At 43.4% G+C, this 14372-nt stretch overlaps 1 protein-coding gene across 1 annotated transcript in view; it reads right to left on the bottom strand.

Moving 5' to 3' along the window:
* Positions 1–13827, bottom strand: part of SHLD1 (shieldin complex subunit 1) — a 54920-nt gene extending 41093 nt beyond the window's left edge. Inside the window, exon 1 of the transcript XR_011903018.1 lies at positions 13763–13827. The gene's annotated coding sequence lies outside the window, so the exon portion shown is untranslated. The remainder of the gene's footprint in view (positions 1–13762) is intronic.
* Positions 13828–14372: the final 545 nt, after the last annotated feature.

A 14372-nucleotide genomic window follows, 5' to 3' on the forward strand; every position in this document is an offset into this window, starting at 1 on the left:
CACATAAATATCCCCCAAAGATTTGTCATGTTCTCATGCCTTCAGATCTCCAGGGAATTTCCAAAAGATGCTTCCAGCCTGATTTGAAGTAAATAGTCCCAGGAGCACAGGAAATAAAGGTTGGCTTCTTGCCTGGATTTTCCAGTGCCTGATGTATTAGAGAGGTTCATCCAGAAGTGTCAACAGCAGCATTCACAGCACTTCACTCTCGCTCTCCCTGTGCTCAAGAGCTGAGCCACCTTCACTGGACTTGTACGTTGGTAAGGTCTCTCCTCTGTCTAGTAACGGAGTTTTGTTACAGCAAGCACATTAGCTCCAAGACCATTACCTGTTTATCAGGTTAGATCAGAGTTCAAAAGTAACTTGAGATCAGCACAAACACGCTGGCTTTCTTTCCCTTGGAAGCAAGGCTAAAAGTAAAGAAAAAAGTCATGTGTTTCATCTAAAAGGCTTCTTTCCTGGAAGTGGGGTGATGATGAATACAGAGAAACCAAAGGCCAGAGAGCAGGGAGTGCTGGAAGAAATAGCCCTGTACTTACGCACAGCATTGTCTGCCCTGGCAGTTCTCTCCAGTGTATTGCCCTGGGGAATTTCTAACTAGGTTTTGTAGCTGTCTGCATGTTGTTCTACTTTAATTAACTGAGGCTCTCATTCATAAGACATAAGATTGACAAGGGCTTTTGTATTAATTATACCCATCAATTACTGGAGAGCATCTTTATGATGCTCTTTATGATGGAGGCTCCAGACTAATGTTTCAGTGCATTTTGATTTGAGACAACAGTCTTATTGCCTGTAATGTCACCTGTTTGGGTGATGGCTCTTTTAGAGTAGTTACATTGTCATTTTCCTGTGATTTTTGAGATTATGGCTGCCAAGGTCTTCTCTAAGGTCCATTCAAGAAGTGCTCACTTCCAGTGCTTGAAGTCCAGCTTCCTGTGCTTAGTCCCAGCTAAAAAGGACTGAAGGCAGCTACACGTCAGTTCCCCTGCATGAAAGGGGAGCTGAAGAGCTAGAGATGTGCTGCTGATAGAAAGTGCCGTAAGAATGTTTCAAGCACTGTTAGCTTGTCTCCAGTACTCCACCTGGTCAAGGCAGGGCTCTTTCCTTATTCAGAGCAGGAGCTGTGAAATGCTCCCAAAGTCCTGAGTTGTCTGGGATGCCCAGCAGTTATCAGTAAAGACTTTTATAATTGCCTTAGGCTATTCAGCAGTAAGAGGTTTTGTGCCTTCCTCTTTGAAGCTGCAAGCAGAGCAGCATGGAAGCACAATGGAAATTCTCCCCCAGCCTGGAGATAGAGAGGAAAGCCAAGCTAAACCTGGCAGCAATACATTAATGCATAAACTGATCTTCCCCTCTGTCTGCAGCAGCTTTGTGCTTGTTTGCGAGCGCTCACCTGAGCTGCCCTGATCCTGTGTCATGAACTCTAAGCCATGTTATCATGCAATAAATATACATGACCACCTCAGAAAGAACACCAAGCTATCCTGCCCACCTGCTGCTTCAACTCTCACAGCTCCTAAAGGCCACCCTAGTACCAAAAGATTTGAGCCAACAATGTTTTTTCTTTATGGAAAAAGAATTGGAGTTGTGGGCTTTAAGTTAGTATTTCTGATGTCCATCTAGTAGCAATTATTCTTGACCTCCAATTACTACTGAGAGGCCACCATGTAAGTGCTTGTAAGTATGGCAGCAAGAAGAGCTGTGCCATTTCCAGAGCTGGCAGATACCCACTGCTGCTCAGTTCAGACCCAGCTTTCCACTTGCACTCCCATCTAGCCCATGCCCTGCCATGTGTATCCCTTGAAGCACAGAGAGTTTTGCCTACTTTTCCACTCCCTGTGCTGAGGAAGCTCAGGAGAAAAAAGAAGAAAGCATTGGACTTGGCCTGAGGCGAGGGAGCCCTGCAAGACTCTTCTCTGTCCTACTGCAGCACAGTTTCTCACGCCCTGCTCCTGAGTCAGCTAGAGGCCTTAAATTCCTCACATCCAGCAAAGTGCTTGGTGGATGAGCAGAGAAGAGGCCCTGCCCTCTGGCCTTATTTATTACCCAAAGGCAAAGGTAAAGAGCAGGCAGAAGCCTGTTCTTTGTCCTTAGTTTCCAGACATAAGCTCCTTAACTGCTTTGAGGGAGAGCTCCCTCCCTAATCTCTGTTATTTTTAGATTAGCTGTTCTTAAGAGATTGCTCGATGCCCACTGTATACCTACTCTGAGGTGTTTGATGCTCCTGTTTCTCAGTAGTGGACACTCTGCTGTACCTGTGGTCATATCACTCCAGTTCATATTCTTCTTAGCTGGATCACAGTCAGGGTTAGACCTGGGCAGACATGGTAAAAATCACCTCAAATTAAAAAAGGAATTAATAAAAATCAAAGCTGTGGTGACTCAGTCACATGGGAATAGAGTCACTCTCTGGGAATAGAGCCAGCACCCAGGTAGAGACCTCTTTTCAGCACAATGAGTGGTGCAATGTAGAATCTTGGCCTCTCAGCACTTTTCAAACCAGGCCTGCAGTCGGTGGAATTTGTCTTGTGCCTCAGGGCTACGTTATGCTGGCATGCAGGCAGATATTCCTCTTGTACTTTCAACTGGAGTCTCCCCTGAAAAAGCAGGGGAAAACCCTGCTCGCAAAACTGCATCTCAATAGACATTTATCCTCCTCACAGAGAAAACCTCTGCAAATCCCAAGTGTTCAGCTTCACACAAACCTCCCTTCTCAGGGAGCAGCAGCCATCTGCCTCTTCCAGGGAATACCAGAGTCCAAACCACACTGCCAGTCACTATGGCTTTGCACTGCAAGGCTTTAAGACCCCACCCAAGGCATCAAAGCCAAATGTTCCCAACTCTGAAGATGACTGAACTGAAAAGAATTGCTGAAGTTTTTCATTTAAAAAGCAAACATTTAAAAGGAATGTCTGGAGTTTTTCAAGTGGCTATTAGAGTAGATAAACATGCGGAATTCGTATATAATAAGGTATATATGTCCAACCTGAGAAAGGTACGCTTAGCAGCTGTTTGCTAATCTACTCAAGTGTGAAAAGCGGGAGTAAACTCTTTGAAAGGGCCAATAATAGCAGGACTAGGGGAAATGGTTTTAAGTTGAAAGAGGGAAGATTTAGGTTGGATGTTAGGGGGAAGTTCTTTACTATGGCAGTGGTGAGGTGCTGGAACTGGCTGCCCAGGGAGGCTGTGGATGCCCCGTCCCTGGAGGTGTTCAAGGCCAGGTTGGACGGGGCCCTGGGCAACCTGATCTAGTAAATGTGGAAGTTTGGTGGCCCTGCCAGGCAGGGGGGTTGGAGCTTCGTGATCCTTGAGGTCCGTTCCAACCTGGGTCATTCTGTTGTTCTGCGATTCTGTGATTCCAGCATTAATGGGGAATCCCTCTAAAAAACTACCAAAAAGAAAAAATAAAACCTTGGTTATAGCGTGGAAGCCCCATCAAGTCTTGTTCTTCTGACCCAAGTTACCCAGGGCTCAGCATAAAAAGGGGAGGCACCACCCATCACAGTTGTTGCCACCACCCTGCAAGTTTTAAGTCAAAGAGTTCATTCTAAAATGGCAGCGCTGGCACTGGCAAGCAAGCCAAGATACCTACAGTGCGTTTTTGAAGAGCAGTGAGGAACTAATCAGTAACTTAACAGACTGTCCTAACTTCACTTAGGCCTCCAAATCACCGCTGAAACTTGTTTTTAAACAAAGTTCAGATTCTTCATATTTTTAATGTAGAAAGCATGTGCTTAAGTGGTTTCCACACAGTAACCATTTTTACTCATGCTGTGATTTCTTATTACTAGAGCCGATGTACCTTTCTTTTCCCATTCATCCTACAGTGATAAGTGCTGATTTTCTTCTCAAGGTGGAGTTCTAATACACACACATCAGCACAAGTCACTTGAAGCTGGGAGAGCTCAGCCAGTTCCAAATTTGCCCACATGAAAGTCTGTGATTTTCTTTTCTAGTGTCACAATATTTTTCACAAAGCAAGCCAGTATGACACTACAGTAGGCTAAGAGGCAGAACTGTTACAACCAGGACATACTTGGCTGTAACTTACAAGGATTAAGCAGGTATTTTCCAAGTTCCCTGCTACATCAATAACTGATGCAATGTTATACTAAACATTTTTGTGGGATCTGTCACTGAGACTAAGAAATAGCTGCCTCTTTGGACAGCCCCTCCTCCCATCATTACTGTGTTGCCTCACATCAGACCCTGCAGCTCCCAGCACTGCTCAGCAGGTGTGTGCCAAGCACAACCATGGAGGCTAGGTACCAGACCTGGATCTCCACAGAGCTGTAATTGCCATGACTCACATCATTTAATAGCAATGCACCATCAGGACAACCTGGAACTACAAAATAAAAGCGGTTTCCCATCGCTAGGAAATTAAGCTTGTCATTTTAGAGCACAGCGTGTTTCATTTTATGGAAATTAAGACAGTTACGTGATTCTTGCAAGTTGCAAGTTGCATCCTTCCTTCCTTCACTTACCCTGCTACCTTCCAGGCCCCATCCACCAGTTTTCCACGAAGAGGATAGCATTAGCAAAGCAAGTGTTGTGTCCTCACAATATCCTCATTATTCCCTTCTTGTTTCTAGGATAAATTAGGACAGTTATTCAGATACTTGTGGGAACAAAAGTGCAAAGGGAGATAAACCTGAGAAAGATTTGGAGAGGAAATTTGATTTAATGAAAGTGTTGATACAGTTCTTTTTTGTTTTATGTGAAAGGAATTCCACCTTCCACTTTTCTCATGAACATCATGGCTCATGATGCTTCCCTCCCACTCTTAAACTCTGCATTGGCAGTTGTTTAGCAGTTCCCTGGCAGTACTACAAGTTTCCATAGCAAAGGATGTTAAATGAGAATGTAATCACAAACTCGAGGAACTACTGAGGACTGAAAGGCAACTAAAACAGACACAGAGCAGCAGAAAAATGCAAAACATCTATGGAATATCCTGCTGAAAATTTCCTATTAGTACAGGGAGACAATGAAAAATATTCCCTTTAGAAATCCTGCCTAAGTAGAGCATCCAAAAGTCTATGAACCACAGTTAAAACTGACAGATTAGGCTGAAAATCTGAGACTGGATCAGAAGAGATACCAGGAATAGAAGCCCTACCTACTCTATGTACCCACATAAATACCAAATCCATCCAAAGTGATGTGAAAACTGGTGATAATGGGATAAAACTTAAAAATCCGTGGGACTTCTCTGCAGAGGTTTAAGTGGAACACTAGTGCCACTGGCCATCAGCACTCGAGCTGGCATCAGTTGGCATGATTCATGGGATTCAGTATAAAGAAGGCTTCAGAAATGAATGAAAGCTCTATTTACAATTTCTAATGCTTCTTAAAAGGCTTTCTGTGTAAGAGACCTCTACCTATGTTAGTGGGAGCGCATCACTCAAACTTTAACCCTAATGGAAGCAGAAAGAAGACAGCTACTCTATAGGTAGCAAACGGTCATGTCTCCCTGCGTGCCTTAATCATTTTAATCAAAACTGGAGGGGCAGCAAAAACCTGACTTTTAGGGTTTTTTAAAAGTAGGAGGTCTAATATTTAGAGGGAGGGACCCCCCATCACTGAGAGCTCCTGTGTAGTACATGGAGGTGTGTGCACTTCTTATCCACTCACAGGTATTGCAATACCAGGATTGGTGCTGGTCTCCCAGCCATCTTTACTCAGCACAGAAAGAAAACGTGAGATACGAAGAGTCAAAAGGAAGAAGGCACCTGATGGACTGATCCAGTGAACCAGCCACCCTAGTTTTAAACAAGGGTAGGTTTAACACAAGGTGCTGGCAGAGGGCTGAATCCTCATGTTTGTCTCCAGCAGCTCCAGCAACATGTCCAAGTCCAGCATTACTTGGGATCACTGTGGTCATGGCTACATGTCAGCTTTGCATTCAACCACAACAGCCAAGTCTTTTGGAGATGGGTCACTGGACTGTCACTAGCAAGGCGAACCCTTTAGCAGGGATCAGAGCGCAGCCAGATGTGCTCTTTGTGCTTGGCCAAAATGGCCAATACTGAATGCCAAATAGACCAACCATCTGCAATGATATTGGATTCAAAAGAACTTTCGGACAAAATCAAGCCGTGAGTATGCCCTAGATAACATGCTGTGTACCTCCAGAAATGCAATACCATCCCTATAAGTAATACAGCCTCTGAACAATTGCAGTCATTAGCACTAACTAGTAACAGAGATTAATACATTACATGTTAGTGTAGACTTTAAGCCAGTACACATGCGTAGGTATTAGACAGGCTTGGATAAGATATGGACAAGGAGGGTAAAAGTTGTATGATTGGTTTTAATCAGTGTTTGAACATGTGCATTAATCATTATTGATACAGAAAGTCAGGTTCATCAGCCATTATATTCTCCAGCTCTTTTCCTCCTCTGAATCTCTTCTATTCATGACAGGGGCCCAATATCTCATTTGTCTGCTCTTAGCATTCGCTCATCCCAGACTAAAAGGGGGGTTTTTAGAGCACAGACCCATTCTTGCAGCTGGCCCATGCCCAGAGAAAAACCAGAGAGGTTACTGGCTGCTGAAACAGCAAGCAAGTCCTCCAGGAGTAACTGGTACCTGCTGCTGTCAGGGTTCTCAGTGTTGTCATCAGATGAGTATTCGGTTGGAAAGAACCTCTGGAAGGGATCTCCAAACTCCTGCTCAGAGGAGGGTGATTGCCAGTGCCAAATCAGGTCAGCTACAGCTCTGTCTAGCAAATTCTTTAAACACATCCAGAGACTGACTCCCTGGTGACCTGCCCACAGCTGCACATCCTCCCCAGGAGGAAGCTTTTTCCCCAGCATCCAAACTAAGCTACAATGTGTTGCTTTTACTTCTTGTTACACCATCCACCACCACTGAGAAGAATTTGTCTCTGAGAAGATCTTGGCTCTGTTATCTTTCCAAGTGCCTTCCAAGAGGAAGAAATCTACAATTATGTGGTTCTTTTGTTTCCTGGTCATGCTAGGGCTTTGTTGCTGGCACCAAGGGCAGGACATTCTTCACTAAGAAGGTCAACAATGATATCTTCCTGGATTCTTGTGGACACCTGGCACCTTTCAGTTGTAGTCACTGTATCTGCAAACAGGCCTCTTAGTACTCATGCAAGTGGGTGTATAGAGACAGAGCCAAGTGACTATGTGCCCTGGGTTAGGGTGCCAAGTGCAAGATCCTCTCCCAGGAATCTCTTAAAAGCTGCCTACTCAGTTCTCACACATCCTTCACAGATGGGGCAGGTGGGAGGTATTTTCATTTGCATTGATCATCACCTGGTAAACAAAAGAAGAGAAAGTATGTAATAAAGGTAGGAAGCATCACTGAAGAACATCTCTGCCCAGGTCCAGCTCAGCTCAGCCATATTCACAGAAATCTGGTGGAAGGTGTGACAAAGGAGACCATTATAGAGCTCAGCATCAACCAGCATGATGGAGTAAAAACCCAGAGTTTGGGAAGCTTGTAGAAGTTTGTAGGAGAGGCAAGGAAAGTATTGCTCCCCAGTGGCTCTGGATGCCATTATTCAGAGAGACAGAGCTCACAGGATGCCCTTCTTGAGAGAGCAGGAGTAATGTGCAAGGTATGCAGGCAAGAGGAAATATGACGTATGCAAAGAAGGGCATCAGCAGCTCTATGGAGAAGGCATCTCAGCAGCATTCTTGTCTACCTGGTAGGTGAGGTGTGTCTTGCTGTGAGGCTGTTTGCAACAGCAAGATCTTCCCCGAAAAGAAAATGTGCCCAATAAGAACGTGCCTTGGCAGATACATCACCTCCTCTGAGGGCAGCTGCCAGCATTCAGAACAACTAGAACTCAATTGTAGAAATGCCACTATTCCCAAGTCACGTACTACAGGCAGGGCCACAGTTTATTAGTGCTTTTCAGTCTTCTTTTGGTTTCAATGTCAACAAGACAACATGCCTTATTAAAAAAGCATGTAAGCAAAAAAGGAGAAAAAAGACATTAAGTGTATCCCCAGCACAAAGACCTTCAGAAAGATATTAAGGTTTATTTCCAGTCTGGGACTGCTGTATAGCCTTAGAAAAGGCTGTGAGGCTCCACTGGCATAGTGTATAAGATAGCTATGGAGTGACCTAAACAAGGATGTGATTCTTAGCTGCCTGATAATATTTTGCTTCGGTCATTAAAACAGAGCTGCTTGGTCAGTGAGTCAGTGTTCACAGACCTTGAGTTCAGGATCTGACGCCCAGCCACCCTGATTAAGTTGTTTGTGGAAAGGAAAAGATTCTTCTAGGACTGTAGTTGACCTGGTACACTAATATTGCTATTATGTCTGTCAGTTCCCTTCTGACTCTGCTTTGCCAGCCTTCCCTTCAGCTGCAAGAAATACAATGTGGTGCTGAAGAATGGGCAAAGGATGGGACTGTTTGGCTCTGTACTAGCATGACCTTGATGAAGTAATTTAATGTCCTCATGCCTCAAGATCCCTGCCTGTGAAGTCGGAGTGAACTAAAACTTCCTTTCTCCTGCAGTGTATTTATTCATACATCTTTAATGTCCTTGATTCATTGGCATTGGTTTGCAAAAGTTATTTGGCAGTTATAAATAGCTGTGTATGAAGAATTTACAAATGATCAGGAAGACAAATAAGCTTCCATTTTCCAAATAGAGAAAGATTAAATAAACTCCTGAACTGTCTTATTTTCAGTAATGAAAAAATAAATCAGCATGACAGTTATTAATCTGAGGTATGTACGATTAAAACAGGTCTGTGAAGAACAAAAAGAAGAAACCCAGAGTTACAGAGATAATGAATTATCATCAGGATGCTTCTGCAAACTCAGCTCCTTTTCCACAAGACATAAGATGCTGTCCTGTCTCACTAGTAGCGCTGAGCTAAGGATCAGAGCTCTGCTACTGCAGTCTGTTGCAGTGCAGATCTGCTTCCTAGGCAGGCAGCAGGACCCATGCCAGCCAGTGCCTGCCCTGGTATCAGCACAGACATGAACCTGGTGCTCAGCTTGAGCAAGAAGGGCTTACTCCTATTCTACCTCTGGTGTGCTTGTGAAGAAGGAATTATGTTTGCCTTAGAAATTACTTCCTTATTTCTTGTGTGTTGATTCACTTCTTCTAGGATGCTAATTTAAGTGCTGGTGGACCACATGGGAGGACTTTGCACTTAAGGACAGCCTCATTAACTGACCGGTAATACAGATCACCAGTGCTAAAAGATCCGTAACTGGTTCATGCCAACTTCCCTCCAGTTTTCACTTAAGCAACACTTTAAACTAGGTCAGAGCATTAATTAACATTTGCATTAATTCTCTCATCAGCACGTCCTGCTTCCCATTGGCTAGTTAATTAAAATCAGCACCAATATTAGGCTACTACTTTGCAGCAAAGATAAGAAATACAAAAATAATTGCTTGCAATCATTCTTTTGGGAAATAAATTATTTATGGACTATCATGTCTTCAGGCTCACCTGCTCTGCTACGGATGGAAGCAAAGATCCTTTCTGTCCTGCTTAGGTTTCCTGAAGGTAAACAGGTCATAGGAACACAGGCCTTGGTTTCACCCCTGGCTGCACTTTTGCTTCAAATCTTTAGTGAAAATAATCTCCTTAAAACAGAGGCTGTTTTTTTTTTTTCAGCCTTCCTGTTGAAAACTGCCTCCCTGAGCACCTTGCAAGCCTATAGGTGGCCTTGGAGAAGTGTGAATTCAAGCTTGGCGTGGGAGTTCTGGGTAAGAGAGGGCCTCTCTCTGTCCTCAAATGCGTACAGCAGTGCAATGTGTTTGGATTTGGGAGTAATGGAGGGCACTATGCCAACAGCACAGGCTTTTGGGTCTAAGTAAGCTGAGCAGATTTGCAGTCAGTGGAAGGAAACAAGCACTTCTGCTGCATATTGCATCCTAAAGGAAATGTCTAAATAACTCAGGATAACCCTATTCTAAAAGTGCTTTCTCCTCCTTTAGCAAGGAAAGGAAGATAAAGGAGATGTCTGGCTGTAGATGGCTGTAGACTGAGCACTGGAACCCCATCCACAGCTTCAAAATGTCGTCTAAGAAAATAAAAGATCACAATTTTAGGTCTTAGCAGCCTGGAGCTGAATTCTGAAGAGGTGTGGACAGACAGCAAAAGCAAACTAAGGGTTTGGGATTTATACTAATTTACTTTGTTCTTCTTGTATGAACTTTGGCCTCTTTAGCCTTAGCCTTCATCTCTGCCCTTCCTCATTTTGTACAACTGACTTCAAGACCAGGTCCTGCAATTATCTCTACAAATTAACAAATGAATTATTTTCTGGGAAAAGATCTTTGCTGTAGGGACCATTTCTTTCACTTTGGGAACTGTGTAGGCCACTCTGGGAACTGTATCAGAAAGCAGTACTTCCTGCAAGACAGACTCATGGCAAAGCTTGTATAAAGCAACAACATTTTTGGTACTGGTTCTTGTCCATGTGAGAAGCTGTGGGATTTTTTCCAGTTCAACAGGAATAGGGCCAATTTGATGGAAAACAAAGAGAACCATTTAATTCATCATGAGGTGTTGCACATTCCTCAAATGAAGTGGTCTGTCCCAGGTTTGCAGTCCTTCACCTGCCCTCTAGCTCAGGGCAGTACTAAGAGCATACAAAGGGTTTTAAGACATACGGTCATTTTTGTTATCTGGCAGACATATAAAAACTTTCACGATCAGCTTCCAGGAACCCAGGGCATGGTTCTCATGAAGACTGATGGTCATCCAAAGCAGGCCATTGCAGGTGTGCCCCAGATTCTTATCACTGGCAATTGTTATCACACTGAGTTAACGCCTACCAGACACTGACAGTGTTGACATAGCAATTTCTATTCAGCAGCATTTAGGCAGGAATCTGTTTCCTGTTTTGAGATGGGTCTCTGTCATTCAAATGGCCTCTCAAAAAGCTATGATGTCGATTTGATCATTACAAGCTTGTCAATAGAAAGTTGATTATATCCTGGGTGGGGTTTGTTAAAAATGACTTTTTCATGGTTGGGATGCATGAAGAAGAGCTGTAAAATCAATCAAAGTAACTTTCATGGTAGGTAAACTTAGAAACACTATGGGGAGTAGATGAAATGTAGATAAAAGGACTCGTGTTTAGCTTTGCCCTTAGTTGGCCATCAGCATTGCTTCACTGCAGTGAAGGAACTTGGCTGCGTTGCATCAGATTGCTGCTGGCATTTGAATGCAAGTTTTTGTGCTGATGTACCCTTGAGTCTTGGAATCAGGTACCATTCTCTTAGCTTTTCAAGTGTATGAGTTAGAGGCACTATTTGCACAGATATGCATTTATGACACAGTGTTTGAGGTCTGGGATTGATGACCATAATTAGAGTCTAAAACCTTCCAGAGTTGCCAAGTCAGCTTTCCTTTTACCTCTTAATGTTTGCTTTGGTTGTTATATTTATCTACATCTTTGCTCTGGAAGGGCAGGAGCAGCCAAGGGGTGTAACAGGCTTGACCACAGGATGAAAAGAATAGAAGTGTGACGAAAAGAATGAAATTAGCATGGAAGTCCTTAACAGCATGCTCTTTTCTGGTGCAATCATGGCAAACAATGTACATATTTTATGTTGAAAGGTGGGGCATGACTTGCACTTCTGCTCATCCTTAAATTGGTACAGAGTATTTGAGCTGTGACACAGCCTTTGGATTTAAAATGATCTCATCTTGCCCCAGGATGAAAGGTAGAACAAGTTACCCTTGAGAATCTGACTTAATTTGCAAGTCTTAATTTACCAAGCAGAAGTATAACATGCAGTCTGAGACATGGGGCTTCTTTTACCAGAGATTTTCCCCAAGTAATCCTTTATACATTACAAAAGCAAAATTAACTGCTGATCAACACATCGACAAACAAAGAAAACACTCACGTACCTTCTGTTGGAAGGACATTCTATCAGTGTTCTCTGGTCTTCCCTTCATACCCCATGCTTCCTTTGCTATCCTTGTCCAAGATAGTGCTATAGTGTTAGATAACTTAATAATTCAAAATACACTGTGGCATTTTTTGCCTGAGAAAATAAAAAAGCCATGTCTATTCATTGCAATACAAATATGACTAAAGACAGCAGTAGATCCTTCCAGTTTCCCGTCAAACCAAGTTCTACCAAGCTCTGAGATTTTGTCTGACTATGTGCTAGACTTCATCACACCACAAGAAACAGAAGACATAAAAATTAGATGTTTTGGAAGGGAAAACTAAAACAGCTATAAAAATGCAAGGTACATAAAACTTTCTCTTTTGCCTTTGTAGAGCAAGAGCAGGTTGTGCTTAGCTCCTGCTGAGCAAGGCCGGAGTAGGAGCCAGGTTTTGTCCAAAGCCAGTGGTGGGAAGGCTCTGTGATCTCCAGCATTCGTTTTGCAAATCCTGGTACTAAAGAAATACATTCACATGATGCTTCTGCACATCAGTGACACCAGGCCTGGTTAACAGACCTTTGTAGTGATGGCTACTGCCTCATCAGAACAGCGAAGAACCATTGGAATCAGCTGGCCACAAATCTTCTGCAGTACTGAACAAATGATTCGAAGGGCTGTGATTTCACCCCTTAAACTGCTTTCTGGGGAAGTTCAGATGCTGCTCCATGGGTCTGGTCCTTCTACTAGATGCTGTGGGACTCAACCTAGCACTTCCCCACAGAAAACATGGGGAAAACAGAAAAGTAGCCCCACAGTTTGATGTCCCTTGTGTCAGTTCTATTCTCTGTCCTATACAGCACCAGTTCTGATTGAGGTATTGATGGTGAGTGCAGATAAACCATGATTCTGAGAGCAAACAAGGCCACAGGTAGTATGTGTGAGCCCTCTGAAAACTGCCACCACCTAGAACAAAGGTCATGCATGCAGTAAAACAGTAAGGACACACTAAGTTTGTAGTGCATAAGGGCTCATATTGTCCTTGTAGGCTTCGCTGAGCTGGGAGGAGCAGGAGGACCTTTTTCCCCATCTGGGTAGTGCCTCTACAAACTTCCCAACCCTTGTCCACCAGGATGGAGGTATTCAAAGTGAGAGTCATTACCAGATCTCAGAGGACATGAAAGCACAGTGCAAAAGCCCAAGCTAAAGCATATTGAAGCCAACAGATATCCACTGATATCTACTGATGCTGGATCAGGCCTTTAGCAAATAACTGATTATTTCTGGAGTCAGGAATAGCTGAGTAGGCTACTTGTGGGGACTTGTACACGTGCTTTCCAGTTAACTTATTAACTGGAATTAATTTATTTACACAAATAATCCTCCCTCTTGCAATCAATCCTACTGACAACAAGGATTACAACGCCTTTAAGGGCTGAAGGATGAAGTTCTGAGATAAGATACAGAGTAAACAAAGTAAGATATTACAGCCAATAATTAATGTTTAGAAACAGAGAATGAAGTCAGAATGACCATAAGTCACAATGTTTCGTTGCTCCCTGAGCTTATGAGCAAGACTCCTCAGTGCAAACCCATGGTTTTCATTTTAAATATAGCCACTGTCAGAAAAGTTACAGCTGAGACTCACATTTGTGAGTGGGCAAATAAAGATGATGACATCCCTGGAGCCCCAGGGCATGAAGCGTTAGAAGGAGCCTGGTGTTGTTCTGTGGAAGTCGTTCTGCCTGCTTCCTTCTCAGTCAGCGCCAAATCTGTTTTTCTGTTTCTAACATGCTATTTTTGTTTTTGTCCAGCTCCAGAAAATAGAGGCTAACACAGCCAGTGTTTGTATTTATCTATCTGTCTCTTCCTGCTTCCCAAAACATTTTGAATCCACTCACCAGTTTCGGAAAATATTATCCAAGGGGCGAGAGTCTTTGGGAGCTGTGCAGACACTGTATTTGAGGAGCTGGCAACCGCCATCTTGATTATGTGGTATTTTAACAGCTACTTTACTACCCCGTTTTGTTGGATGTTGTTTTGCTGGGGTTTAGAACGAGCCCTGCACTCTCTCCCTCTCACCCCTCCCAGTGTAGAACAGGATCTTGATGTCCTAGGACATAAGGTGCGCAGCCAGGACAGGAGAGACAGCAATGTGTGTCAGTGCTGCAAGGAAGAGACGCTGGCAGCCAGGTTCCTTCAGCTCCTTGTCTGCAAAATTTCTTTTCAACGTACTTCTTCAAAAATTGTGCCTTAACCCAAAGATCAAAATAACCCCATCTCTGAGCAGCGCAGACATCTCGTGTAATCTCATGCCTTGAAACAAAGGGATATCTCCGCTTTGTTTCTGTTATATTATCCAAAATGCTATGGTTATTGAAACAAAAGGCATTTTCTGAGCGCGCATTTTTGCAAGAACATCTGCTTTGTGTAAAGTTATTTGACAGAACAAACCATAGCCCTTTATTTGGATTAGAAAAGATTCAATGTCTGGAGCTTGCTGCAGAATTA

This window comes from Excalfactoria chinensis, chromosome 3 (assembly GCF_039878825.1).
Source record: "Excalfactoria chinensis isolate bCotChi1 chromosome 3, bCotChi1.hap2, whole genome shotgun sequence".
In the NCBI taxonomy this organism is placed as follows: Eukaryota; Metazoa; Chordata; class Aves; order Galliformes; family Phasianidae; genus Excalfactoria; species Excalfactoria chinensis.